We start from the raw sequence: 27468 nt of genomic DNA, 5'->3' as shown, positions 1-27468 counted from the left end.
AATGCATGTCAGTATGAAAGCTACAGTAGCTGTAGGCCTGTTTAGAACAGTACAACCTGCCAATTCGAATGTTGTCACACCCTTCAGTGGCCATTATAAGCCACTATCATGAGCATAAATATTATTCAAGAGGGGCCTCCTGTACTTTCCAGAGATGCAAGGGTGTGGCATATAGCTGACCTCTAGTGGCCACAGAGATTTTGACACAATTGGAGAGATTTTAGTGAAGTAGTGTATGAATGGAAAAATACCATGTTTATGACAAATTTGGGGTGGAGGGGTGCATTAGAAAACACCAGACTATCCCACAGGCAAGTGTTGCTCGAAGCCATCATCAAATAGGTGTGTAGTGGTTTAGCTTTATTTTCAGCTATATAACAAGATGTGATTACAATCATATCAATGAGCCAATAAAACAAAGACAAAATGACAGCTCAAACTGTAGCAGGTAGCAGCCATTAGGCTGCCATTACTGTTATTAATCTTTCTGCTGTCTTTACTGCAGAATGAAACTCAGGAGACACTTTCTACACGCCAGTGGGGTACATAGACATATATATGTGTAACTGAATAAGTCACATTCAATTACAGCCCAATGGGACCAATAACATTATCAATGATGCTATTACTACTGTCTGAAATACGGCCGACGGTACTGCCAACAGCCTGGCTGTGGCAGCGATTCTCAATGTAACATCCTGTTTATTGGTTTAGTGCAGCTGCTGATGGCAAAAAGTCGAACCTCATTTCCCCCCTTGCCACTGTGATATTATCCTTGAATATATCCTCACCAGGCACTTTGTGTGAAATAGACCATGTGAAAAGAAAGAACAGAGTACAGGAGAGAACGGTGTGGTGGGGATAAAACCCTTACTGAAACAAGTGATACACTTGCAGCTCCTGACCAGATGACCCACATTCAAGGGAAGCAAGAGATGGATTAGTGTCGAAGGGGATGCTTGTATGAGAGGAGGGAATTGAATTTCACTGAGGTAAATAAGATCGATGGATGCAGACCAAGCCAGCCTGTCTCCAGTGCTAGCTGCTCTGCTGTCTGATGCCTTAGAGAGGTTGGTCGAAGGAGGGCTGGCACATCAACATTTAACAGACAACAAGGAGGAAGCACAGGCACGCTTGAAAGTAGGACAAGAACAGGCCGCCCTACTGTAAAAGCCCACGGGATGTTCATAGATAAAGAAAGACCACTCAGGCTGACAGCTGAGTGCTGCATTTGCTAAGCTCCGACAATAGTCTGTTAAGACAGCAAGACAGCAGGAAAGCAGCACATGTGATTAGAAGCTTTTATTAAAGTCGTCTGTGCTATTTATATTAACTAGTGGCAACAAATGAGTCACAGGTCTCAGCTAAAACTAAGTATTTAGCTCTTTTCTTTAACAATAGTTGCCTAGCAGGAAAATGTAATGGCTACTGAGGCCTCAGAGATCACTGCAGGAAAGTCATAGTCTTAAAATATCTCAGATCTAAAAGCTGCATGTTCACAGCCATTACAGAAACCTGATGTGTCAGAATTGATTTTTAATGCTAGTTTGGACCTAAAAAGGACAGTACACTTACACACTGCTCACTTGACCAGGTTAAAAACGTCTAAACCACCATAATTTAATAAACAATGCAATGCAATTATATTTGTCCTCCTGTTTTCACAGGCTTATGCAAAGAATAAGCAGCCACAGTAAACCACTTTATGTGAAGAAAGAGGCACGGAAAAGCATGGAGAGAAATCTAGGCTAAGTACAGAATGGTCTCAATATGATTTCCCTCTGAATAATAGTCTCTAAATGGTCCATGCGTGCCCTGCAGGCTGCTTTGTGTTTTTCCTCCCAATAAAGACAAGCATGAATCAGACATCTGGACAGTTTTCCAGCACAGGCATAAACATCTGCTACAGCTCAGCAGCTACAAGATTGTGTGTACAACTGAGCAGGTGTTCCTCCAAGAATACAGAGGCAGATTTCTTCATCCTGGAAATTGACATAATCGCTTCATTTGTGTCAGTTGTTCTGCTACAAGGGACAGACAAATGATCAGTAGCTACCATTACTGAGGACAACTGGATTCATCTGTTAGCATTTGAACCAAAGATTTCTACTGAATGAATCTCATTTCTAATGCAGAGCAGCAAGAAGACATGTTGATGTCTGGAGGTTCACAGAGAATGTGATTTTTGGAATGCAAAAACTGTAGTAACATGTTGGAAAATAATCAGTCAAATCTGCAACGTATTTGTGGTATGTCTTGATGAATTTGTCTAATGCAGAAATTGTGCAGCGTTGATTGCTCTTTGACAATAATCACGGTAAGTGGAGTCACACTGTATGAAAAAACAGAACTGTGCAGCATACAGATGTTCAGATGTCCCTGTACTTTGTGTGTAATGACTGTTATAACTATGAACACATCGGTTCACCCTTCAATTGATTCAGTGTATGTCAGGCATGTGATGCTATACTTGGTTGTGCAGCCTCTTCTTGGTGACCATCCATGTGAGATGTGATGTAAAGATGAAGTTAATTAAAAAGAAAGCTCATAAGCTTCATGACGTTTCATCTCTCTCTCTCTCTCTCTCTCTCTTTATACATGGCAGTGGGTGAAGTTGTTGTGACCTGTCCAGGGTGTACCCTGCCTCCTGCCCAATGTCAGCTGGGATTGGCTCCCACCCCCTGCAGCCCTTGTCAAGATATATGGTGTTAGGTAATTTCTTAGTTAGATAGATATGGATTAGAGATCTGTTGTATTAGAAGATGTTTAGTGTAGCCAGGATGTCTCCTCAGGATGTTAAATGCAAGGTTGGTTAAGGCAGAAGGGCTCAAGTCAGGGACAAATGTTATTATGACGGTAAAAGTAACCATAATATTTGTCTTAATGTGTAATGTTATGTCAAATTGTTTTAGATACACACCACGAAAACAACAGCCACACACATTATTTTCTTCATGTTTGGTCTACTGCTCTGCTCAGCTGCCAAGCTGGCATATCAGGGTACGTCACGGTTCGACAGCCCAGAAATGATTAATATTGTATAGCAATGCTTGGTTCGGGGTCTTTCTGTTTCCGGGCTGCTTTTGGCAGGCTGGGGGTTGGAAGATCTCTGGACTTGAAGTGTAAATTCTTGCCTGTGACTTTTTGAATAAACCAGCACGGATATATTTTTTATATACTCAAGTGGTCTGAGTCGTCCCTCTGAGTTCCTGGTTTGAAAGAACCGGATGAGGCTTTATAATGGTTTTCAGCCTTTAATGGTATGGATAATGGACCGATGAAGTTGTTAAATTTGTACTTTACATTAGACTGTGCAATTAAAAGTGGAACGATACATGAATGTTTTTCACATACAGTGAAAGGATGTCACAAACATATGAAACAGGATAGACTAGATGGTGAGAAGAGGTGGTAACAAAGGACTCACTTTGTGTTAATCTTATTTGCTATTAATGAATTAAACAGATCTGTGAATCCCCCAGTTCAAAAGACCAACAAAAAGCAGAAAAAGGCAGCATACAGCAATTAATTTAACCAACTACAGTGCATATGAGGCACACTGAGACAAAAAACAAAACCCATAGTGACTGTGAAATCTTATTATATTGACGTAGACATAATGTTGCAGCTATTTAATTAAGGGAGCCATAACCTCAAACAAAATTGATCAAACTATGAACTACAAATGAAGGATTAGCCAATGCTACTCATCACTTACAGGAAACCTTGAGGCAACTCTAGTCACTTTTCCTATTCATACATATTTCTTTCTGCAGGAAAACAGCATATTCCCATTCCTGTGATTTAAATAAAATGGCTGCTCCTGCTTGAGGGTCTCCTTTAGATCTTCCACTTCATAGTCAACCGTTGTAAATACCGTTTGACAAACAACCACATCGACCTGTCACAGAATCATCCAGTGTCATCCGCAGAGAGGAAGGCTCAGTACAACTTGTGTTTTCATCTGGCTGCTGTTATTCATGAGGAACTCTCACTTAAGGACAAGAGAGTTGTCCTGAATCCTTGTTTTCCTGAAGTGAGTTAGAGCATCACAAAGTCTGCTGGATGTGAACAGGTGATTCGCCGACAGTCAGATGTGTCACCGGAAGTGCTCCCCAGCTGAAGTTATGGATAATTTAGCTGATTCATTAAAACAAATAAGGGAAATTTCTCTGACCTGATTAATAACCTGTCATGTCCACCTCCTGAGAGTTTGACTGAGTCTCAAGATCCACAGATGAGTATACAGTAATGCAATTGGCATAGATGAAAGAGAATAAACAAAGCATGAGCAAATTTGTCGTACAGTACAACACGTTTGGGGGTGGGGGTGAAGTACTTGGATGTAGTCCATTTTTAGCTGAGCCATGCTAAAGAGGGAGCTGTGCCAGCCCACTAGCATGTGCTGTGGCCCAGACATTGTGTTGACGTATCCTCCTCCACTAAACAGGCAGTGCTTCAGACTCGACAGGATTGCTCTCTTTTTCACTGCCCACTGAGACTTGACGCTTCACATTTAAAATGTTAAGTAGAATTGAGTGCAGTATGTCAGCCATAACTACGCAAACTCTATTAGTCCTCTTTAATGTAAATCACAGCAGCACTGGAGGATTCCTTTGAAGAGTGGGAACACTACTGTATGAGTGCCAGAGGCTCTAGAGATGCTCAGGAACTGGTGAATCCACAGAAATACAGCTTAGCCATCTCTGACTCAAGGCTGTGTGCTCGCTGGTGAGATCACTGACTTTGTCTTCTTTCTGGCATTATCTGTCTCTCTTCCTCCTCATTGCTACACTTTGACATTTTAGCCTAATGAGTAGGGGTGTGACAAGATCTCATGCAACAAGACCTACAAGACCTTTCGATATTAAAACGTGACAATATTTCCTGTTGAGGCAAAAGCTGTCTCACAATGTCAATACATAACAGAACCGGAGCAGCAGCCGGTATGACAGAGTGTGACGATATGTTCACATTAGTCCAGCAAAACCATGACTCCCTGCTGTGTTTTAATGCATGGGGTTGTGTTGGTTGGTGAATGTGGGGTTGCACGGTGAGTGGCATAGGCCTGACAGGTCCACGTTGTGACAAGTCGACATGAGTGGCTTCCTGTTTCTAGCCCGTGAGTTTCCATTGTGTTTTGGTTAGCCATGCTGCTAACGTAGCCTACTCTACCTTAGCACCAATTCTACCACTAGTGTGTTGGGCACTGATGGATAAAAAACACTGTTTAACAACCAGTACTAACAAAAATGCATGATGTGTCATTATGGTGCATTAATTGTGGCTCAAATGCGACAGTGCATAGCAGTGAGTGCACGTGCTAACAAGTTAACAAAGAATCTTCTTCCCGTGGGCGTCCATGTCCCGACCATCTCTCATACATGATTGGTCAATGCAGTGTCTTTGCTGGATGATGTCACTGTAGGGTGAAAATAGCATAGAAAGTCCCGCACAGCTTCAGTTAGAAGTTAGCTTATGCATAGTTCATGTACAATTAAAAGGTCTGAGGAGACTCATGTGAAATCCTACAGGAGAAAAGCCAGTCAGTTGAGTTTGTGGCAAAACCTTTTACTGCATATGATAATTAATCCTCAGAAAGCAGAACTGAAGTGGCACCCGTTACAAGATGATTTAGCATTTTGTGATTTTCAATTGAATAAAATACTATTTTTCCAGTGATATATTTAGTCATTGAAGATTTCTTAAAAATTAAATATCATCTCATCCTGTGAGCTAAGTGTATCGTCACACCCCTACTAATGAGATTTTTTTTTTGCACCTGTTTCATCTGCATGTCCACTTTGACTTGCTCTCTGGTTTGTCTCTCTCTCTTCCTCCCATCCTTCTTCCTGTGTGGCTGCTGAAAGCTCTTTAAAGATGCCCAGGGACTTAACCACTCTGACATTATTGCATGAGTCTGTCCCACTCAAACCAATCCCAAGCCAATTGAGAAGCTTTCATCTTTGCCACAGCTGCTTTGCTAGTAAGACGGAAGGTCCTGTCCACTGACATGACCAAACATAGACTGTATACTTCAAAGGCAAATATGAGAGAAATATAACTTATATTTTTATGCTTATTTCTGCTAAAAGGCATAAAGGCCAGTCTTATATAACGCTCAAGTTAAATATTCAAGTTCTGCACTTTATATACTGTATGCTGCTGTGAGTCACCATGGTCTAATGAGAATCCTATTTGGCTTATGCAAAAGTAAAATTCTTTGTAGTCAAACGGCATGCAAATGTAGGTAGCAGTACAGTTTGCAAAATTCAAATATCTGCAACACATACTTTTCATGCTCAGGATGAAGACCTATTAGTCTGCGTGTGCATTGTACTTACTGTAAATACCACTGTACACAGATTAATTAAAATGTCTGTGACCAGTTAACAGTTAAGTCCTTTTTAATACAAATAAATTAATAAATGTTTTTCAAATTCAGTCATCTAATCAAAAGTCTTTATTGTCATATGCACAGTAAGGAAACATGTTTCCCTGCACAATGAAATTCTTCCTTTGCTCTCCACAATGAATGCCAAGCAATATAAAGTCTAAATATAAAATTATTAAATAATGATACAAAATAAAGGCAATTTTAAAAATTGCATGTGAAAAATATAATAAAAATCTAATGAGAATATATGCTACATCAGCTGTATGTGCAACAGTCAGCAATGAATGTACAATTATACATATGCAAACTGAAAAACGTAAACCGTCAGGTGCAGTTACATGAAGTAATCCCTGATTATAAACTCCTGTCAGCTGTTTAGGAGTCTGGTGGCAGCAGGAAAGAGAGAGTTCTTTAGTCATGCATACCTCCTACCTGCAAACAATTATCATTCAAACTGAAAGGCAACTGCACACAGTCAATCCTCATAATCACGGTAATGAATCATAGAATCTCCAACTACTGCAGGTCTGTTTTGAAGGGCAACATGTTTTATGTTTTAACATATTCTTAACTAATGATGGCATATGGCTGAAAAATGAATGCATAAACACAGAAATGTAATGAATACGGATGCTCCCAAACAGAAGAAGGGTCATTCAGTCTAACAGCAGCTGCCAGATTTAAATTATGTGAACTGACATATATACCTACTGATCTGAAGTGTTACCATACAGCCAAAGCTTTAAAAACAAAATCATTTAAATGCAATCTAACATCAAACATCCACTGAGTAATACCATATACAGTAATCGACTTTGTACTGAATGTTGGCTCATCTCTGCCCCAATGCACCAGTCCCAAATGTGCATCCTATTCATCATTCCAGTGCTTCAGTGCCTGTAATGGATTTTGATGTTAAGTGAATTAAATCAACTATCACTCAAAAAGGCGTGCAGCAGCCCCCACTCACCACAAAGGTTTTGTGACTTTCACTTTTCTGGAATTGCCTATATTTGTCAAGTAGAGTAAACTGGGTTCAGATGACCAGTCAGCTGAACTTGACTTTGTCTTTTGTACATGCACTGGAATAAAACGCTTTATGGAGGCAGAGACACAGCAGGAAATGAATGGGAGCAATGGAGGAGGATAAAAGACAGACAGACAGATACATCTTTACAAACAGTGTGTCATACAGTACACGCAGCTGATAGCATATTCAGAAAGAGACATCTAAAGTTGTGGGAGGTGTTTTTGTGTCAGCTAGTTCAAGTACGATCCTCCAAGAGCAATTACATAACCTCAGCAGTCTATTCTAACAGCTTTTTCTATTTTCAAGGAAGAATGAGAAAAGCAGCACTTTAAAGCTGCTGTTCAACCTTGATGTGATGACTTTTGTGGAGTTTTTAAAACCCAAGGCTGACTCATATTTCCCAGGCTGCTGGTCCACCTCTCACATTTAATACAACTGCGTGGCTGTGACACAAAATGTGATAGCGCCACTTCCTGTGCCAAGTACACGGTGTGTCTCTGGGGGGGAAATGACTAGGATGCAGGAAACTCTCATCCAGCCACCCACAGTGATAAGGCCCATGTTTGTCGCTAATGGGTGTTGCTGAATGAAATCCAAAGATTAACAGCAATTCAAAACAAAGTCTGAGCGAGAGCTCTTGTCCCTAAATAACATTGACAGTGGACTCAAAATAACATTGAGTCTGCTGGAACATGTTAGCTCTTCTCTTTGTTAACATGGTTATATTTGAACTTCACTGCAGGATTAATTGCTGTTTGAGCGAGGGGTTGTTGTGCTCTTATTCCAACACTATCAAATTAATCAAAGCAGAGAGATGTGGGAATAAATGTACATTATCTTTTCTATGATTTATCCCTGTTCATACCCATATTCACTTACTATCACATACTAGGAGGGAGCATGACTGCAAACATCTGCTGTGATCTCACGTTTGACACATGTCTACTACATTCAGCAGCATAAGACTCTGCATGTATGTCAGGGGCTATAACAACTGGATGCATGCTAACCTACCTGTACAATACATGGGTTTGCTTAAAAACATAAGCTGAATGATTGTGTAGCATCCATTTCCTGCGTATGTTAGAGGAGAAACGGATGTGTGCATCTTCACAGAAGTGCACGACAGCCTCCTCCCACTGCAAGTTCCAGGCTTCAGTCCTGTCTTTTTTTTTTGCCTGGCCAGATGGGATGCTAAACTTGCACACAACCCACAAACACACACAGAAGCAGACACACACACAAATCCAAACACCAGATGTGTTCCTCCACTCCTATGTAACAGAGCACTGGAGGTCATGGTCAACTGTGGATGAGACAGAGAAAAAAAATAAGAAAAACAAACAAACAAAAATACCACAGTCACACTAAGATAACCTCTACCACTCCTCTAATCATTCACCACATCATTATCACCTCCATCCATCCTCCCATCCATCTATCCCAGATTTGGAGCAGACAGCAGGTGGTTTAAAATCCTAAGCCAGACACAGTCACGCGTTAAAGTTCTGGAAGGGCTCAAGCATGCCATGATGCTGCTGTTGAGTGTTTTAATGAAACTGATGAGTCTTTAAATAAAACTTTGCACATGGGCTGACATGTTTAACATCCTGTCGTGATGTGGTGATGATGTCAAAGCTTGAGCTGCAGCCAGGTTACATGGCCTTAATCTCATCCCATGATCCCACCACTCCTACCAAGGTCAATTTACCATTTTGACACATTAACCCAGCATCTCACAGCAGAAATACACTGTTATCTTCTTGGCAACATGTGCTTGTTGATTATATTAGCGTAGAAGACTCTTCCACACTGTGTATTCAGTGTTAATGAAGTTCAGTCTGGCGCAAAGTAATGCATTAGCACACAGTGTGACAAGTTTATGGCACAGTAAGAATTACGTGCTGATAATAATAAAGTTAGCATTACATAGTAGCTGTGGGGGCTTAATCTAAATCTTTTGTTCTTTCTTGAGAATAAATTGTGTTTCAAAGACTGCTATGTGCATCTTGTCACATTCTCAGACCAAGAAATTCGTCTGTGTTTATCCTCAGAAGGAGACTGTCACAACAATCCTGCCACAACCCTGCATTACCTGGTAAGACTGCAAAAGAAATACAGATTTTAAACTTCTAGAAACAATTTCTGAAATTTGGCTAGTTTATATGCTAGTTTTAGATTCTTAAGTGAAAGTACAATTTTAGCTACAAGAAGGTTTTTAAATAACTGACTAAGTATTGTCTTATTTCTGGTGTCTACTCATGCACAGTTAGAGGTACCATGCACACCACTTAACAAAGACATCATTCAGTTAATTTAGGTTTACTTAAAGTTAAGTTTGAGTAGCACTTTCTCCTCACTACATGATATTTCAGAGCTCAATTATGTGGTGGAAATGTGGTGAAAATAGCTCCACTTCCCTCCCAGAGTTGACAAACTAAAATATCACAGAAGTTGTCACTTTAGATGTGAAAGAAGGGACAACAAGTGACAAAAGAGACAAATCTCTTGTCTGCAGAGCATCACTGAAGCATTAAATACACAACCATCAGGATGTTACACATTAACCAAACGAATGCCAGGAAGCTGCTGTATTACCACTACTTTGGTCACTAACTGGGGCATCTAGTTGTTGAGTTATTTGCAGTTTTCAACTAAAGTTTGGAATGTGAATACAAAATGGCAACAAGTTACATTATGAACCTACCTTCTGAACCTTCCCTAATCTTCAAGCTGCTGCCTCACCATCTGATTTTTAACTGCCATATCTTAATCTCACTACTAGGAGTGCTAATTAGCACTACATTTGGAATTTGCAACTTAACCTTTGTTTCCACCAGAGGAACTTTCCCCAATGTAAAAAATGATTTGGGTGCACTGATGCAACTGACTCCCAGTTCCTTGGGTTCTCACTTTGTAAGGAGCATTTTATCAGTAGGCCTACACAAAGACACCAGCGAGTGGGATTAGTGGATTGGACAACATGGTTTTGTTGTTTGTGGAACAGCTTCTCCTGATGTTTGACCTGAGGGTGGAGCTCAGCTCCTCCACAAATGGAGAGCAGCAGGCAGAGGCCGCAAAGGAGCATGACATGGGCTGTGAAACATACTGAGTTAACAGTGCCTATGCTCGTTACTGTACGTGCAATAAAATCTCTGCAGTAAAAAAACAAACAAACAAACAAAAACACCTGTTAATGAGCACAAACTTGCACTGATAGCCAGCATTTTACATCCAGCAAACTTACAACCCTGCTGCTGACTGTTGTGCTTTTATGTCAGCAGGCTAATTCATTTAATCTCCCATGGGCGTCAGCCCTGCTGTGGAAATGCAAATGACAGTACACTCGAGGGATTTTTACCTGAGGGACAGTTCTTGGACTTTAGTTCCTGGGAATAAAAAGTAATGGGGACATTCTGGTGGAAACGCAGCCTTAGCAGTGCTGTCCCTTATTCAGGATGAAGACATTATTATAGTATACAATATTTTCAACCTCCCAGTTATTGAAACAGAACAAAAGCTTGTACAGTCCCTGAAGAAATGCCTGCAGAAAGCTCCTCCATCAAGTGCTGTAACAGGTTTTCAGGACACTCTTCTCTTGCAGAACTCTAAAGATCTGTCACTGTCAAGTCCATACTCAGGTTTCAGCAATACAGCAGCAAAGCACAAAAGCATGTGAAATGATATTCATAGAGTCACATCTGTAGTTGAATATCATATTATCAATTCATTTCTTTCTTGTCACCCACATCCTTATCTACAGTAATGTTGTAATTTTAAGCAATGTGGCAACATAGCCCTGTGCATCACTGCGTCATGCATGGTAGGCAACTGGAGCTCAGGGAAATTAACATATTAATGAACTGGAAATACCAAGAGAAAACCTTTGTGGCCACAACAGGCTGTGTTATGTTATTAATGAGAAGTCTTTGAATGTCAAATCTTCATGTTCCCAAAGGAGAGCATATGTGATGAGTGCGATGTAAGACAGAGGATCATAAGCAAAGTGGGCTCACAGCTGGACTATAGAGCAGTGGTAGCCAGCCAAGTGACTGGAACCCAACCATGGGTCATAAATGAATTTGAGGTGTCAAATCAAAATCAAATCAAATTAAAGTTTATTTGTATAGCGCCAAATCACAACAAAAGTCATCTCAGGACACTTTACAAAGTAAGGTCTAGACCTTACTGTTATCAATATTATTACATAGGGAAAACCCAACAAATCCCCCTTGAGCAAGCACTTGGCGACAGTGGGGAGGAAAAACTCCCTTTAACGGAAGAAACCTCCAACAGACCCCGGCTCTTGGTGGGCGGCCTTCTGCCTCGACCGGTTGGGGTGAGTGGATAGAGGAGAGACAAAAGAAGAAAAGCAACAAGACACAACAATCAAACACTGATCAGGTCGATGTGGCCGGTGACTGCTCGTCAGAGACATAGAGCTCCAGGGCCAGGGCAACCTGCAGAAAGGTACAGGGAGAGAGAGAGGACACACTACGAGCCTAGGCCTATAGCAGCATAACTAAGGGAGGGCTCAGGGTCACCTGATCCAGCCCTAACTATAAGCTTTATCAAAAAGGAACGTCTTAAGTCTAATCTTAAAGGTAGAGAGGGTGTCCGCCTCCTGAACTGAGACTGGGAGTTGGTTCCATAGGAGAGGAGCTTGATAGCTAAAGGCTCTGCCTCCCATTCTGCTTCTGTGGATTCTAGGAACCACAAGTAAACCTGCACTTTGAGAGCGAAGTGTTCTGTTAGGATGATAAGGCTCTATGAGGTCTTTAAGATACGATGGAGCCTTGTCATTAAGGGCTTTGTATGTTAGGAGAAGGATTTTAAATTCTATTCTGAATTTTACAGGGAGCCAGTGGAGAGAAGCTAATATGGGAGAGATATGATCTCTCTTGCTAGTTCCTGTCAGTACTCTGGCTGCAGCAGAAGAACAGAACAAGAAGCGAACAGGGAAAACAAATCAGCCTTTGGCTGAACTGGTCATAACTGATGTTGACGGGCAGACATTGCTTCATCTTGAGGGGTCGCAAGCCTGAACCTATAAAACATGCAGACTGGCAAATTACACATCCACACCCGGCATGTTTGCAGCAATATATTCAAACTGTGTAGTGCTTTGTTTGTTCAAATGAGAACAATTTAAATCAACCTCATGTCACATTCAAATAATGTAGATGTAGGTCATTATCACGACTGACTCTCAGTGGGCCAAACAATGTGTCTATTATCGCTGCATATTTTCAGCAACAAAAATAAAAGAGCCAAATTCAGGTCAGCCAGGCAATCATTCGGTCAGTAATATCGTGTTACATAAAGCTTTGCAAATGGCAGTGAGTGACACAAACTGCTGCTGTCAAATATTTCAGTTAAAACAACATGGAACCATTTGTGCAAGCCAGGCTCTGAATCTTTTGTGTCACTAAAACAGTATTCTTTAAAGTAATGAGGGATGCTTGTTCCATCATTTTCAACCTCCTCATTTCATGTTATTGACCGCACAGAAGAGGTAATGATCAGTATATGGGTGAAAGGTTAGTGCCCTCTATAAGTGAATCCAGGGCACTACAGTGTGCATTGAGACATCAAACACTACAGCCTCTAAAGGGGTATTTCCATTTTATGAACCTAACAAGTGTTATCTTGTTGAGTTTGTGGGTTTTGAACTCACCAACAAGTCACTGTGACTAATACAATAATGGCTACGGTTACATTTGCATTACAGTGCTAACTTTAACAGTCTGAATGTATTGCATGCAATCCACATTCCTGTGTATTTAAGGATCATCCAACTCAAGTCTTCACCATTGCTTAGGAAAGTCGTTACATTTGCTATTTTTTCACAGTGCCTTTTCCTTTGTCCTCAGTTCTTTTTGCCTGGATGTGCCTTTAGAACGATTTTGTTGTTGTTCTATTTGATATATGCTCTTCTAAAAGGTCTAAGGTCTGTAATTGTTGGATACTATTGTACTAGTTTTCTCCTCAATCTATCACAGCAGGATATTCTTTCTACAGTTTTTACCGACACAGTTCATCTCTCAGAAAAAAAACATTATGATCCAGAGATCCATGCTGTTGTTGTTGTTGTTGTACACTTGGTATCAGACAATATTAGTCCAAGATACAAAGGGCCACGTTTCAAGTCTACATGTGGCTTTATTGTGACATCACAGTAATTCCACTTTGAGAAATAAAAATCAGAAAGATTTTACATTAAAATGTTTTTCTCTGTCCTGGATCCTTCTGACTGGCCAGGTGAGCTGTCTCGCCTGCTCACAACCAGTGCTGAACTTATCTCCCCAAATGATCCCTACCAAAATGAGCAGCTTATATGTGCCTGAGGTTCACTGTATTAATCTTGTCAAATGGATTCAGAGAGCAAAGACACTGCAGACTGACATGAGGCTGAGGATAGAAGAGCAGATGGCCTCGCAGATTGGAGGTTAATATACAGAGGAGTCACTAGATATGAAGAGCAAAAAGAGAAGTATTTTTCAGATTGAGTAAAGAAGGGCGATGAGAAAGGGAGAGTACAGTGAAGTGAGGGAGTCTCAGAGGGGAAGCAGCCAGTGAAAGTGACAGGATATGGCTCCTGCTGTCACTGGCTCTCAGATGTTAAGTTGTAGTGCTTTCCTTTACAACTCGCTGTCATTACAGGCAGCCAAATCCCTGCTTCCTGTTATGCAAACACAGGCAGGATAGCAGTTACTGTGATAAAGATCATCTAATGCAGTTTTCAGTGCTGTGCTGAGATAATGTTTTAGTTAAACACGTGGAGAGTTTAGTGGTTGCTGTGACAGGAGGTAACATAAATTTAAATGTAAAACTTGTCTTCTATGACTGCACTTCTCAGTTGTGCTACAAATAACTAGAGTAGACATACTGTGGTAGTATTAGTAAAAATCATCAACTGTGGCAGATAAGACAAAGTTTATAAAAAAATGAACAAAAGAAGTTCATCAGGGCACCTGAAATGATTTCCATGTACTTTTAGGTCATGAGAAGAGCAGTGGTAGTGAATCTCGGGATTCACTTTGACAACATTGACTGAACAAACTGAAGTGTCTCTGTCATGTTGACTTTATTCACACACACACACACACACACACACACACACACATACAAAATCAACAACTGCTCTATCTTCCACACAAGCTGGCCTCCTTTGAATCCGCTGGTGTAATCTTGAGATCCTTTTATAATCTTTTATTGAGAGTAGTCTGACATATTGCATCCTTTCTTGGCATGGTGACATAATAAGAACCTACTTAGCAAAACTGTGAAGATTGATAGTAAAATCACTGGTTCTTAAGATTGTTTCACTGATATTTACAAAATCCATACTTTGGCAAAACCTTAAAACTTCTTATCACATCCACAACATCCTTTTTTTTTCAATGAGCCCCAGGTCCTGCCATCAGGCCGACATCTTTGAACCTTAAGAAATAAAACTAATAGAATAAACAATTCCTTTATCCCATCAGCCACTACTTATATTTGCAATATGCAAATATAAGCTGTTGCATTAGAGGTTGGGAGAAGTGTAGTCTTGTGTATTTTATTTATATTTCTTTACTTGTATTTAGTATTTGTCTGTCTGGTGTGCAGTCTCTGCACACACCTATAGCTACAAGCAATGTAGGATAGTAATGCACTGATATGTGCTGATGTCTGCTAAGTGGTTTACGAATGTGGTTAAGCATATGTGCCTCCAGCAAACCAATTTCCCTCAAGGATAATAAAGTTAAGAAGGTAAGAGTAATTTTGCAGGTTTTCATGATGCACCTGGAATGCACACGGGTAAAACTCTAATATACTGATGAAAAAGTCCTGTTTTATGACAATATATAGTGCTATTCATTTTTGTATTACAAAAAGCTGATGATTTACAGTATCTTGAATATCTTTCTGCATCAGTAAATGTTAAAATATTATTTCTCTCTTTAAATATTATCTGGAAAGAGATCATACATAACAAATTGAAGCACCTGTCTCTGTCCCATTAATTCTGTTACATCAAGTGATATTGATACTGAAGACCTCCAGTAATTGGTATTGAGGGTATTAAAATAGAATCCACATATTAATAATAGGCACATTTACCCTGATGTTCATTTTGTCTGAGAAACACTTTGAACTGAGTCAGACATTTTAATAATGAGAAAGAAAAAAGATTAGAAGAGGAGAATTTCCTATTCTCTGATCACTGGCCAGCGTATTGTAGACAAGCAGAAAATAGTCCTTTGCAACATTTAATGTGTTTCTATTTTTGTCCCAACCCTTTCATAAAATATAAGCCATAGATGAATCTGTGATGCAGGGCTCTGGTGGTTTGTGATAGTAAACACTTAACACAGACATACAACCGTGTGAAGTGAAAGATGGGCTAATCCGTGATAGGCAACAAACAGTAAGTTGTGCAGCTGTCCCCTCAATTAACTTATGCAGAAAAACAGACTCGCTGTGCTGCCAAAGTTTTAAATGTTGGACTTCTTTTTTTAACAAAGGGATGTTCTGGCTGAGACATTTAGACATTCAGGAACCAGAAAGAATCAATTCCCAGTCTTGTTTTTAACCATTAGCACTGATTCCTCATGAAAACAGAATCAGTAAAGAGGTAAAGAGTAAAAGGTTAAAGCACAAGTTTGAATTCTGTTCTAGTCAGTCTTGTGACTCATGTTATACTTATTTAATTTATTATGTATGTAGTCACATTCATTAAGGATGTGTTTCAAATTGCAAAAAGATATTCTAAAATACATGTGAGTGGCAGATAAGGGAGAGACTTTGTACATATAGTATATTGCATCAGCTTACTATGCAAGAACGTATGACCAGGTAACAGACACAGTAACATAATTTGTCCACTGCTTTGTCTTGACACAACTTTATACTTTAGTTAAAATGCAGTCAGGCAGTGAAACAGTCGTTACTTAATAGAGCTGTGTGGAATGTCTGTGGAATATTTTTAACATTGCAAATCAGTTTGCACTCAATGGGCTCAATTGTCTTGCCAGTGCAAATTTACTGTGGCTTCAGATGTGGTCTTTATGCATTTCTTCTTGGATGCAAGTCTATTTTATTAAGTTTTTTTTTGTTTATTTTTGTGCATTGATGTGTTTGGTACTTTCCTGCCATTAATGAATGGTACCCAAATGTATCTTAATGGTCAGATCAACTTAAAATAAACCTTTAGATCCAAAATATAATCTGTCAGAATTCACTGCAAATAATTTTGTGTAAAATTAATTGAATTATGAAATGATTATTTCCAAATAAGATAAATCAACTATTTCTCAGTATATGGCCACAAACATGAACATGGTTGGCAGGCATCATGATGCAACATCTGTACAAATAATGTTGGACACACCCATCTGTGCCTTCACCTTGAGTTTAGACTTACGATTGCCTCTGAGACCTCTTTCGGGAAATAACTTTGTGCCTTGAACTGAGCATAGAAATAGGCAAAAAGGAAAAAAATATAAATTTGAGACTGGGCAACATGTAAAGTTACCCAATAAAACAAGCATCACATGTGGTTTAACTATAAAGGTGAAGATGATGTGACACCAAGAACTGATTTGGAAACACTGTAGTTTCCTTCACTGTCTGATGGTCGGATACTGTCGGTGGATGGTGAGAGCAGGAGAGACAAGAATGAAAAGGCATGAGCTTTAAAAGCTTTGGAAGGGATTTGTATCCAATAAGCCATGCAGAGGATTAAACCATGTTAATGCAATGGCTACACAAACTGCTCATAGTGTACACAAACACAAAGAGAGAGGAACAACAAATAAGCTTAGGTGGTAAGTTAATATAGTAACAAACACTGCTGTTTTCAGGCGGTACGTACACAACAATACGGTGTCTCAGTGTGTTTTTAGGGACTTTAACTCCTTCGACCAGTAAATGTAAGTAAATATAGTGTCTCCATATCAACTTTGCAATGGTTAGTAACCCCCCCTAAAGTATACCCTCAAAACTACCAGAGTTACCCTAAAATAGATACTGTATGTACTGAATGGAAACACCAGTTTGTAGTAGTACTGTATGAGTAGGAAATTGTCTGTTTTCCCCTGTGGAAGTCCTACAAGTGAAGAGCGACCTGTCCAACAGCCTTTCATTATCTAATGGCTTGGTGTTCCAGAAAAAGCTCAGTAATGAAGCACTGCATTTTACACTTAACATACATTTCTTGCAGTAGTGTCAGCACTTTTGTTCTTCTGGCCACAGTAGATTTAACAGTCCAGAAAAAAAGTTTTATAAAAGCTCCCTGCATGAGCAGCCTGATGCCTTCTCATAAATTGAGAGAACTAAGTGTTCTCATGAGAGAAATATAATAAATCCCCTGCAGAACTGCAGTCTTTGCCCTGGCCTGCAGCATACAGCTCTGAGACACAGGATTTCTCCATCACAAGCTACAGTGTCATCAGCTTAAGTTACACAGAAAGTTAAAAGAATTCCTGGCTAAATCTGTGGTAGGTATGCAGCACTGTGCAGCATACTGCACTGCAGATAAGCAAACAATCAGCGTTATCAGTGTGTGCATGATCCCTTTAACAGGTGACTGCACATAATTCCACATGATAAATATTTACTGTTGTTCCAACACTATTTGCGGTTCCCGGAAACAATGTAATAATGCAGAAATGATCAGTCATTGAATATATCAGCATGGCAGATTGAAAATATAACAAGAATTTTGATCATCGATTAATCACTGAAGTCATTAATCACATAAAAGTGAGCTTCTCATAATGAATATGGTAATTTTCATGTAGAATAAGTGAATATCTTTGGGTTTGTGAACATCTGGTCAGGCAAAACAGGCTATCTAAATTAAATCCTTCAGCTACACGTAGCATTAATATCAGGACATCTTGTTTCTTGTTTGTGTTTTCACAGACAACCAGTAAAAAACAACTCATTCAGTGAATGGACTGATCAGCAATCCAAATGAATTGTTGTTGTTCTGTGCTGAAGATGAATTAACACAGTCTCCCATGACATATGAAAGCAAATCATAATAACATCAACAATTCATCCTGTAAAAAATGCAACACTGTGGTTCCTGGGAGAGGAACGAGTAAACTGATTATGGAGTGAGTAAAGGCAATGGGATCAGAGTTTTGGGGCAAACTTGTCTCTCTGGCATTTAGTGATGAGCTTTTCACGCTGTGAAGAAATTAACTAAATACTACACTGTAATATTGTCACAGATGTAGACACTCTCCGTAGTCACTCGGAAGAAGAAACGCTAAAGATAAACAGTAAACTCACCTTGGCTTTAAAGCACAAATATTTAATATGCTTATGTACACTAGCTTTTCCTACAGAATTACAAAAGCTCCCTCGACTCCGCCCTTTCTAGCTCACATATTAAATGCTTTCCATACACAGTGCTTGACAAAAATGCATACTTTTCTCCACCGTCTACAAGAAGCCCTTCATCAGCAGACTGAATGACTACAGACCCGCCGCCCTGACATTTGCGGTCATGAAGTCCTTTGAGAGACTGGTGTTGACCCCCTGGAGTTTGCCTACCAGACAAACCGGTCAGTGGACGATGCAATCAACATGGTACTGCATTACATCCTGCATCATTTTCATTCCCTAGGGACCTATGCACATGTCCTCTTTGTGGACTTCAGTTCAGCGTTCAACACCATCACCCTGGAAATCCTTCACTCCGAACTCAAGCAGCTCACTGTGCCTGCCCCCACCTGTCAGTGGATCTCCAGCTTTCTGACAGACAGGAGCCAACAGGTGAGGCTGGGGAAAATCACATCCAGCACCTGGACTATCAGCACAGGTGATTTGTGCTCTCCCTGCTGATGTTCTCCCTATATACCAATGACTGCACCTCAGGGAACCCCTCTGTTAGACTCCTGAAGTTCACAGATGACAACTGTACATGCACACTGAGAGCCAATGCACCAGAGTCAAATTCCTTGTGTGGTCAACACACCTGGCCAACACCTGATTCTGAATTTTCTAAGACAGACACAAATAGTATATTTTGCAGGGATGTTTTTGTGACAATCATTTGAATTTCTAATTAAATGTTTTATGCATATGCATTGAAGACACGACATTAAACTTTGAATTCCGATGTCATCATCAGTGCAAGTCAAGCCCATTGTTCACTATCATCATCTAACCTCAAAGAGTACACATAGTTTTTAAATTCTAATTAACACTCATATGGAATATGATTTATGATGGTGCTTCTTATGGCCATTTATTTGTAAAAATACAATAATGACAGCAGTTTACAGTACTGTCTGGATAAGGCATCAGGTAGTGGCTCAGTTAAATGAACTGCTGCTTCAAATCCTCTGAGAGTATTATGCTCAGTTCAGACTATCCGAGGTCCCAACACAAAGTCTAGGATATCATCTAAGACATGGCCACCAACAGTAGAGGAGATTGCTCTTCTCTTCACAGCATTTTTGGCATATTGGACTGAACCACAGTCATTAAATATCACAATGATAATGTTAGCATAGTAACTTTAACAGTCAGCCTTCTGAAGCAGCTAACCTATCATGGCTAGCTAGCCAGGTTTTGGTTTTTACTACTGGCTTAAAAAGCTTTTTTTATGCTTTTCCGAACGCAAGCAGCCAATATCACACACATTCTTCTCCTGGCACCTCCAAGTTGTGAACAATGGCAGCCTGTGAGCTGTCATACCAATGTATATTCTGTCATATCTCTCGTCCAAGCATTTATATGGCTTCATAATTGTGTAATCTGACATAGTGACCATCGCATCAGACAAGAAAATTGTGTCGTCTGAACCAGGCATTTATGTGTGATCAGGGAGGCAATTTAAAGGGTAACTATAGACCCACATTCTGCTCTCACAGCAAATTTAAAAACTCAGCTGAGGAGTGGGGGAGCAATACATATGGGTCAGGAGACACAGGGGACAGTGGCCACTACAGAATAAACAGAGTCAGAACTAACCGTCATGACAAGCTGATGTTCAACTTTTCTTTGCTGTAAAGGCAGGGAGTGTGGTGGAGCTTTGACCACCTCAAGTCCCTTTGAGAAAGTCACTGTGTGAAGACCTGTGATGCAGCTGAGCTAGTGGCGCTGTACTAGAGGCTCTCTGATAACTGTGTCTCTCTGCACTGCTGTTTATCAAGGCTAACGTTACTGTTTGTCAGGCCCAAATATCTTAAGACACACAAATGTTTGACTGCTGCCTCAGATAATTTAATTTTCATTTTGAAACTCAACAACTGTCCCACTCATTTTAAAAGGAGAAATGTGAAAGCTATGGCTCCATGAGAAGGCAGAGTTCCTTCTCACACTTGTGTGTACTGCAATAGCAGAGACAGTGTGCTCTTATGGATACTATCGCCAAAGAGATTTGTGCTCAGAATGAATTTAATCAAGTGTGAAATCAAGAGTCCAGTGTTGGACCTCGAGAAAGCCCACAGAGGACGCTCATCATGCTGAGCATTGTGGCTATGTTCCATCGGTGCTCATTGCTCTGCAGGCAACACTGTGCATGTGTCTGCATGAAAAAACATGCCCTTACATCCATGCAGCAACACAGCACTGGCACACTTGACTGTACTATTGTTACATTCAAACTATTAAACATCAAATACATTGATGTTTCTATTTTGATCTGTTTTTGGCCTGAGCAAACAAAAGTCCTCAGAGATTTATTAGCCTGTACAAAGGACAAAAAGTTCCATCTTCCACAGCACATACTTTTTTTTCAGCTTGACAGCTGCATTCAGTCTAAATGCCTTGAGGATCCATTGTAGTCCAGTGTAGACAAGGTCAAGGCATGCTGTTTTTCTGTAGTGTATGAGCTCATTCTCCTGGCAGCTCGGCCATTTCAGTATACTCAGCAAGAACATCAAAAAGGCACTGGCTCTCAGGTCTCCTTTACAGCTGGGCAGGAGATGCTAACAAAGACATTAAATGAAAACGGAATATTACTGCCCAGAGGACTGAAGAAAAACAAAGGTCCAAACGTACCTTATTGGAGAGACCACAGAGTTTATTGTTGATGAGCAGGTTCAGAGAAGAAGAAATCCTGAAACACAAAGACAACTTGTCAGGTTCGATCATCATAACAAATTGTACAAGTGTAAGCTCATCACAATCTAACACAGAACACAGGTTCTTGCTAAACTGCTTTAAAATCAATGCTTACAAAAAGCTTTATCATTGGATTTTTACTGACCAGTAGAGTTTTGACTGCATTTCTGTACATTATCATCATGCTTAATGTGTTTCATTGTCTCCAAAACTACTTAGCGACTTAACGTTTTCATTTATTTGGAAAATCAATTAGCTTTTTGCAACAGGCAAACTGGCACATCTTGAGAGATAAAGCATTTCAATTAAAAACCAAAGATTAGATTAGGAAAATGCTTCCTAAGGCAGGACACCATATCACGAATCAGCAGAGACATTTTTCCACTTGCATAATATAACCTTTAGATATTGTTCACTAAAAAGCATGAAGGCATAGATTTATTATATACAACAACAACAGGTAGCAATACTGCAGCACAGACAGCCCTTTACTAAGAGAAGCTCATGTTTCCAACAACAAATGCTTAAACAAGCTCAATATGCTTTTGTTGAGACAACCATATAGTAATTATGTATAAATTTGATTCCAGAGCAAACATCCAACACACAGCACAAAACCGGTCCTAATCTTAGGCCATTACTGAACGTTGTTTTAAAATATTATAGACTACATCCAATGCAGCCAGGTGTGATGCACAGCAGTAGAATATTTTTAGTGACAATTATCTGTGCAAGCAGGAATATCAAACTGATTGCTTTGTGAGGGGGGCTGCTGTTTTTCAGTTGGACTTGTTACACTATAAAGTATATTCTCTATTATTTAAAAGCTATTCTTAGTCTGTTCTTGTTAGGGCCGCTCGGCGGCCGCTGCCTCTCCTCCACCTTTCTCTCCTCTATTTTCTTGATCTGCGGGATTCTGCACCTCAGCTGTGTTGCACTCGGTAATTGGCGACTCGTTTGTCGGTGCACACAGCTGGGGTGCATCCGGCTGATTAGTTTTCCTCCTTATTTATACCTCGGGCAGACGTTCCGCCTGGGCCGGATCTTTGTGACGTGTAATGGACAATACTTAAAGTAAGTTATACAAAGGTTGTGTTTGACCCGCATTTTTTAGACGTGTGTAAGATGCTACGCTGACAGTCTCTGTGCGTTTTGGCTTGACCTTATCACGCTAATTATGCGATTAGCAATACTTAAATACGTGCTTTGTCTTCCACGCTGACAGTCCCTGTGCTGTGGATTGCATTGTGTACGTTAGTTCTTTTTGTTCATCTGTCCGTTCTCATCCTCCTGCTCTCCTGATTCCTGCCATTAGTGTGTATGTGTACCTGTTCGTCCTGGTCTCCTTAGTCATCACTGCCCTTCCCTTGTATGTATTATGGACCCTGTTATGTTGTCACTTTGTTTTTATTCCATTAAACCACCTTTTTGTACTAGCACCTGGGTCAGCCATCTTGAGTCCAACCCCAGTTCTCCCTCACCCTCCTGGTGAGGGGGACTAAACCATAACAGTTCTACAGTCTCTTCTGATCCGATCGCATCTGGATGCATCAAGTGACCCGTCTGATCAAGTGTTGCTAAAACAGCTGTAGGATCTTCGAACCCAGATACTGATGTTGACTGGCTGTACAATCAAAAGCAAACAGTGAGCAATGAGCAAATTAGGGGCGTACTAGAGGAAAATGTCATTGCAACCAGAGGTGATGCTTTATGGGCATTTCAGAGCTAAATAAAACAGTAAAAGAATGTGGCCCTATAAAAGTTAAGCTCGTAAACTTTTTGCTCTGATGTTTTCAGTATGCCCTGATGAATGGGTCACCGTTATATAGGAGAATATATGTTGAGCAGCTCAGTGAAGCAATAAATCACTACTGCATCATCTGTAGAAAAGATACTGATTTGTTTCTTTGAGTACAAAAACCAAGGGGGGTAGAATCAAACAGGAAATTTAATAAGGTTTTTTTACTCTTTCTTGTCACCTTATACCCTTTCCAAAAAAAAAAAGCATTTACAAAAATGTTTAACTGTTGGCTTATACAGTTTTATTTTGAAGTAGTCAGCCCTACTTGAATTGAGAAGAGATGTGAAAGATGAAGACTTGTCCGACAGTATTTTGTGTATCTGAGAGCACTCACAGTGCTGATGATGATATACTGTAGACATGTGTTCAAGCCTATTCTCTATAGTCATCACAAACCCATAAACTCAGTCTCAGAATTTGCAAGCAGCACAGCAGGATGAGTATTTGATGTGTGTGCCACAGCTGGGACTTATCATGACCTTAACGGTCCTTCACCTGACCTCTGCTTCATTGGAGAAGCTGGTGGATTCAAGGCTCTGATATTTGATCTCATTCACTTCTAGGTTTGCAGGATATAAACACAAACCAAAATGAATGAGAACATTTTTCTCAGTGAATAAAATGGTCTGCAGTTAAGGACTAGTGTTTCTAACTCAGAGTTACAAGTTTTTCCTAGCACGTTTCATTTACTGAATGAAGTAAAAGATGATTTGACAACGTGATTCCAGCTCTGAAATTTGCTTTTTGGTTCCTTCAACCATATATAAGCTCAGTCGTTGTAAACTTAGACTTGCTTCTACATTTCCTCTCAGTCCACATGCACACAACAGCTAGCAGGCAGCAGATTCTAAGTGGAGGTGTATGCAAATGAACACAGCCAAGGCTGTGCTCATTTACATCATCATTGTCAGTAAATACAATACAATACAATTGAAAAATTGTAGTGCCGCAATATTTGATGGTAAAGTGTGACAGGTTTAGTAAATATCCCCCCCAGCATCAGTTTGGCTTTTGCCACTGGGTTCATTTTGCTCTAGTCAGAGGTCAGCTGTGTGGCCTGTGTCTGTGTGTGCCTGTGTATATGCAGCAGTAAGTTCACTGTGACCATATTTGCACAGGAGTTAATGGATTCATATACACACAGAGTGCCCAATCAATACTATTACACCTCCTTTCTAAGAAATCAAATGTAATGACCTATAGAGTATAGGTCCCATTGGGATGCAAAGTGATGCCTGAAGCATAACTGGGAGTTGACAGCCATAATCAAATGTGTCTGTGGTATTCATGAGACTGGAGCAGTAATGAGGTCTGTTTTCCCATGATATTACAAACAGCATAAACAAAACCAAAACATTCAAGGGTCAAAATATTCTCAGCATCAATTCTAAGACTGACGTTAAAGGTACCTTGGAGGTTTTTGACCACTAGTGGCACTGTGGAGCAATGCCACCATTTTGTTTGTGTCTCTTTCTATCAGGATACACACAAAGATGGCAATAATATGATAACCATTTCAAGTGATGTCAAAGGGTGGTAACGACTGGATGTGGCAATTCACCTAAATGTAGCAGAGATGCAAACAATATGCAGAGGAAGTGCTGATATGGCTGAGCCAACTTTTTGCTGAGCCATTACTGAGTTTGTGTGTCCTTCCAAAGCTCTTAGCAACTACTAGCTAGTTTCAAACAGGCTGCACCATTAAAACAATGATCTGAGCTAGTGAAGACTTTTGCACTCTGTAAATTGGTCACATGGAAACATTTGTAGCACCTGCCAATAAAAAGCAATCAAACAGGTCTAAAGCAGGTTTATATAAGCTCTAGGAGGTCAAACAATATATTAAACTTAATTTCCACCCATTAGTACATGTCGGCATGACTGTTTCAGTTATAGTGTACTGTATACTTTATCTCTTTGAATGTAATAAGGTTTGAGATAAAGGCTATAAGAAAGGCATTTGACATGTTTTTAGGCCTTGAGGATATACAGTATATAGGATGTATTAATAGGAAACCTTTGTTTATTCCACAAGGACCTTAGTGTCTAAAGCAATATGTTTCAATATGATTCACTGTCAATAAATCTGCCAATAGTGCACTGATTCTTAGAAGTGCACCTAGCTTTCGGTTCCTTGCCAACCTTTGGCATTTTACAGTCATCTGTTGCTGGTTTGCTACAAAGTAAATCCCTCAGTGTGAATTGTGCTGTTCTGGTTTCTCACTCATGTTAACTAGGAGGTCTGAATGCAGCAGAGGATAACTGAAGTAGCATTAGCCTGGTGCACTAGTCTAGCTCTCCTGTGGCAACGTTTTTCCACAGATCACACAGCCACTCTGCTACTCATCAGCTGCACGCCTCTGCCATCTCCCATTAATCTCGCCCTTCTCTTTCTGTTAACCGACAGACACCTTCGTTTTGCCGCTCTGCCTAATTGCTTAGTCATAAACCCTGTGCACCCATCTCTGCTTATCTGTCTGATTTTCCCTCTCCTTCTATTGTTTTGCTAACGTTCAGTTGCTCACCCACAGTGCTGCTTTGATCGAACTGACCAAGCTGCTTTGTAAATCAACAAAAACACTTTCTCCTCCTTAATTTTTTCCTTTCATAATCATATTACAAAAAGCATTAGGCAAATAGTGACTACTCTATTTTCAGATAAACCAACATGGCATTCCTCTTTCTCCCTCCCTCCCACTCTCTGACAGCATGCGCTTCATACACAAACAGACACACATCTGTATTAAATATCTGCACATTGTCATCCTTTTCAATTTACTGACAGGGCCATTTATACTACACATAGTCAAACTCAAGCAGCAAGGGAGCAGTGCCCCTGTCATCCAATTTGAAGGAGGAGGATTTGCCAACTGTCCATCTCTTCTCTCTTATCAGTGTCAGGAGCATGGCCTCAGCAGGGCTGCTCAAAGCAAACCAATCATGCAGAGCCAGAGTGCTGGGTCATGGCTCGGTAAGGCCTTCGACAAAGCGATGCAGGCACCAGATGTGATACATAAGGACAGTCACCTTCCAAAGTGTTTTGGAAAGTGCTGCACGAGAAGCTCACTGGAGAGCTTTTTGTGTCAGAGTGGGATTAAATTAGAGCATGGTTGAGAGGGCAGTGCCAAGGACTGGATCGATATCCTATATCACCTCCTGGATATTTATCAGCTTCTCTACACAAGTAGTGACAGCCACTCAGCAACCTCAAATTATTTTCACATGCCCACAAAACGTTGTATAAATCACTGGATGCAGTTACAGTATATAGGACCTCATATATTAAGGCTGGATGACAGCCTTGTAATTACAACAGTTTCATGTCAGCAAAATGAGGAGGATCTGAACTACAGGTCAGAGTTCACTCGGTGTTTCTTCATCCTTTCTGTGCTAAGAGCCCATAATTAGTCATCTTACCAGTCATTGTTACAGTATAACTGAAGCTGGCTCCGGGGGCTATACTGAGAGAGACTCACTTTAATTTAGCTTTGCTTTATGAGTGCTACTTTCATGTTCTACTTCCTGCTCCACTTCTTGTCCCCCATAAGTTATCTTGCTCTGGCATACTTTAATACTGTGAGGAGTCCATCATTGCTGACAAGCACTCTTGTTGGCAAAATGGTAAAGGGCAGATGGGCAAAAAATATGTTTGGCCATCTTAAAAATGTGGCTGCAAGACTTAAAATGATACAGCAAAAAACAAAGATTTGATATAGTTAGCTAGCATGGTGGCTCTAAGGATGGGAACTCTGCTCATTTTGGCACAGCGTGGAAGCACCAGGCGAACAGTTTTCATTCAAGAGCTACTATCCAGTTCCTACATTACGTCCATGCCTTGGAGATTCTCGGACTTTTCCTCCAGCACCAACATGATGCTGACATTGGTAGTTATGAGTGAGATGTTCTGGGAACTTGCCAAATTTATGGTACACACCAGGCCCAGCCCTAACCAATTTGACGCCCTAGGCAAGATTTCAGGTGGCGCCCCGTTGCATCGCAGTAAATTCCACTGCTAGTGTATATACTCATATAACATCATATATGACAACTGATTTGAGACCACATGGTTAATGCTTATAATGGCAAGTCCACTGAGACGTTCTTGCATCATAGTAGATCTCAGGTAAGTTTTAATCAGTTTGAGCTTAGAGAAGCTTCTTTCAGCAG

General features: G+C 40.3%; 1 protein-coding gene across 6 annotated transcripts in view; it reads right to left on the bottom strand.

The window, feature by feature from the left end:
* The window catches only part of dlgap4b (discs, large (Drosophila) homolog-associated protein 4b), a 115018-nt gene that overhangs the window by 48289 nt on the left and 39261 nt on the right, over positions 1-27468 (bottom strand). For 5 of the 6 annotated variants that reach the window (XM_020592734.1, XM_020592735.1, XM_020592731.1 and 2 more), the window contains exon 2: positions 21438-21495. The exons of the other annotated variant lie outside the window; for it this stretch is intronic. The gene's annotated coding sequence lies outside the window, so the exon portion shown is untranslated. The remainder of the gene's footprint in view (positions 1-21437; positions 21496-27468) is intronic. 6 annotated transcript variants of the gene reach the window in all.

Source organism: Monopterus albus, unplaced genomic scaffold (assembly GCF_001952655.1).
Source record: "Monopterus albus unplaced genomic scaffold, M_albus_1.0 scaffold18.1, whole genome shotgun sequence".
NCBI classification, from domain to species: domain Eukaryota; kingdom Metazoa; phylum Chordata; class Actinopteri; order Synbranchiformes; family Synbranchidae; genus Monopterus; species Monopterus albus.
This window is presented reverse-complemented; position numbering and strand designations above follow the sequence as displayed.